This window comes from Grampus griseus, assembly GCF_964374135.1.
Source record: "Grampus griseus genome assembly, chromosome: 10".
In the NCBI taxonomy this organism is placed as follows: Eukaryota; Metazoa; Chordata; class Mammalia; order Artiodactyla; family Delphinidae; genus Grampus; species Grampus griseus.
The window spans coordinates 12,210,886-12,214,623 of record NC_139004.1 but is presented as its reverse complement, the minus strand read 5'-3'; positions in this window follow the sequence as shown (position 1 = coordinate 12,214,623).

The following is a 3,738-nucleotide window of genomic DNA, read 5'->3' as shown; positions in this document are numbered from 1 at the left end:
AAAAACGGGAGCCTGTGGCCCTTTACAAAGTCCATTGACAGGCTTCAGGAGGTCAGTGAATCTTCTAAAACCATATGTACTATGTTGTGTATTTGTGTATAGATTCCTCTTATTTTTTTTCCAAACTGAGAAGTTTCATAGCATCCATCAGCTTCTCAAAAGGATCCATTATCCCAAAAAGGACCACTTAATGGAAGTAGAAGAGCAATTTTGAATTTGTCCAACATAAGAATGGCACAGAGGCCTGAGGGTTTATGTTATTCACTGGAACAGGCTGTATTGCTAGTCCTACTGAAAAAAAATTTTGGCGGGGGGGGGGCAAAAGGGTCATAGAGCAATGGAGAGATCTAGAAATATTAATTCCCTCATTTGATAAATGTTGAAACCAAGGACCCTACTGGATAGTATGTTCCTCAAAATTACCCAGATAGTTCTGGAGCTAAGAAAAGTCCTTACAGAAATATACAGGCCATATCTTCTCTTATATTGACATCATCAACAAATCACATTAACAAAATTATGTCTATAATTGGTTCAGTCCCTGTTAAAATGGTCATCAGACCATCAGCCTTATCTCTCCCTACTCATAGATGATTGCTGAATGACTTAAAATTTTTTCTTCTTTAGAAATAAACATGCCTGTCTAGCCTGTTTCCAGGTGAAGCAAGGGCTCTGTTCTGCCATTGATATATCCATTGTTGGCACATGTAAGGTCTTAGATTTTAAATTAAAAAATTGAAAGCATAGTTTCTTCAAGGCTACCTTCAATAGAAAGTGCTAATTATAATTATTACCAAGGACAAGCAGAGCCTGTTGCCTTGTCTAAGAAGAGATTTAACAAGAACCAACCTAATTTTACCAAGGAAACCCTAGGCCACCAGGAGCCACTAAATATTACCATAAAAATTCACTAACCAGAACTCTCAGTGAAATAGGGGTTCTAGTTCTTTTTTTTGATCTTTTAGGGTTAATGAGAAAAAGGTCTCCCCACACCCCCCTCTTTTTTCCCCCACATTGGTCTTCCTTGTAATAAACAACATGCATTGGCAATGTTGCTAACAGGAGGGAGGAAAGGACTACCACCTGGGACCAGTACAAAGCTAACTACTACTCAGGAGCCTTGAACCCCAGGCCAGCCTCATTAACACCTGATTGCAGCTGACAACCACCCTCACAAGAGGAAAGGAATAAAAAATACCATTGTGGTCAGACTGTGGCTAATACTAAAGCAATTTGAGAAGAGCCAAGTAATGATATGACACAGGGAGAAAAAATTGTTGGATTGAGAGCTGGCAGCAGTTTTTTTCCTGAAGGAGAAACATCTCTGTATTTAAAATCCACTGACGGTTCACTCTAGTTGTGGAGGTTGCTCTCCAGTTGTGACTGGGATGGGCTTGGGTGAGGTAAGGACAGCTCCTCTGCTTTGCAGGAGCTATGCCCACGAAGTGGGAGTGTCAGAGGGTGCACGTGGAGGAGAGGAAGGAAAGCTCAAAGGGAGCCAGAACCACATGGAAGGAGGTGTGGCCTGAATAGAAGAGAAGAAGGTGGGGAGGGGATTGACTGAAGGAGTTTTGAGAATAAGGCTGCTCAATATTCAGTTTTAAGCAATCAGTTGTATAACAACCCTGCTCACTGCTTTTACTCCCTGTCCCTCAATTAGTCCTGAAGCTTCAATAAAAATTGACTACCAAATTGCCTTTTATAATAGTGTTTTGGGAAACTCACAAGGGCATGGAACTAGTCATATATTTATTCCTGTACTTTCTCCTTCCCTTCATTGAAGCAGGTAGCAGCCATTGCAATGATTGGACTCAGAAATTTGGGGATGACAGATCAGTATAAAGTCAGTGGCTCTTCCTGTCTTTGGATGAGCTTAAGCCATTAGAAATGAGTGAGGGAGAAGAGATAGCAAAGGCCAACAATGGGCTCACAGTTGTAGAGGACCACAGCAAGCGGGGAAAGGACACAGTAGATGTGGGGGTGGGTGGATAAGAGCATGATGAATTTACCGTGAGAGGATTTGTCCAAATTAATTAGGCAATTGATATTTTAGGCCTTGAGCCCTGGAGAAAGACTGGGCTGGAGACTGAGAATCATGACCATATTGTTCAGTGTATCTCAAACTGTGATTCAAGGGCCATCTATGTAAAATTGTACCCTCTCCTTCCCCAGGTCCTCTGGAATTGGGACCCCACATCATTGTTTTAATCCTGCTTCTCAGATGGTTATCAGGCACACCAAAGTTTTATCACCATAGCTAGATGCTAATTGATGCAATGGGAGAGGGCTGTAGAGTTCTGAGAAGATGGGCAAAGGAAAGCACTAAGGAGATGCCAAGTAGGAAAATGAATGAAATTATCCACTGGATTGGCAGTACGCTGAGTAAAGACTGTTCAAGTTAGGTGGATATGGGAGCGTGAAGTTTATGAGGATTACTTGCAGGCAGGCGTGTGTGTGTGTGTGTGAATTAGCCAGGCCATCTTACTGAGTTGGGACATGTGGTTTTTAGTCCTAAGGGTCATGTGGCCATCAGCAAGCTATTGCAGGTCCGTGCCATTCCAACTCCTTAAACCAACCTGCAGTACTTTTGTAAACCATCACGAGAGTCTCAGAAAAGCAGCAGCTGGCCCTTGCATTCTGTCCCTGCCTTCTGATCCTTCAAGGCAACCGCATGGTTTGGACCCTTAACTTTGCCCTCTCACAGTCCTTTGAGACGTGATTTCCTTCTGTATCTTGGACTTCATGCCTTGAATGGTGATAAGAGGCACCTGGCCATAGACTCCTGCATGTATCGTGGGGACATCCTCTTATCTGACCTTTGGTTATAGGGTAGATTTGCCCCTTCCCTCTGGAGATCCCTTCATCTGGAAAATGATGGGTTGGACTAGGTCAGTGGCTTTCAAGTGGATTTTCATAAAGTTAAGCATCCTGCTAGAGGGTTTGGTTTCAAATGAAGCACTTCACTTACGTTTGTTTTGGATATTAGGAGTTCATCTATGTTTTCATTTAAAAACAATGGGAGGATTTATTGCTACAGTCAAACATGAAATCAGGCTAAGTGTCCAGAGTTTAGTTTTTACTTCCATGATTCTGAGATCAAGCCCAAACTAAAGGTTTTAGAAACACATTTTTCTCTCCCAATCCTGGGCCTAATTTTTAAAGTGTTCTCTTTTTACACTATGTTAGAAAATAAATTCTAGGGTTGTAGAATAATGATGACACTAGTCGTTTTTAGACTTTAACCAAAACATTCATTAGCTATTCCATTTTCTTGTGGTATAATATTTTTTATAAAGTAATTCTAACTTTTAAAATGACATAATTGCAAAAATTTTGGAAAAATATTTAAAAGAAAAATATATTGTCATTTGTGGTTCTACTACCACTTTTAGCAGTTTGAGATGCTTCCTTCCAGTATATGAGTGTGTAACATATGTGTATACAGTACATGTGTGTATACACATCCACACACTAATTTAAAATGTATATATGCTCGGGACTTCCCTCGTGGCACAGTGGTTAAGAATCCGCCTGCCAATGCAGGGGACATGGGTTCGAGCCCCGGTCGGGGAAGATCCCACATGCTGCGGAGCAACTAAGCCCATGCGCCACAACTACTGAGCCTGTGCTCTACAGCCCGCGAGCCACAGCTACTGAGCCCAAGTGCCACAACTGCTGAAGCCCGGGCACCTAGAGCCCATGCTCTGCAACAAGAGAAGCCACTGCAATGAGAAGCCA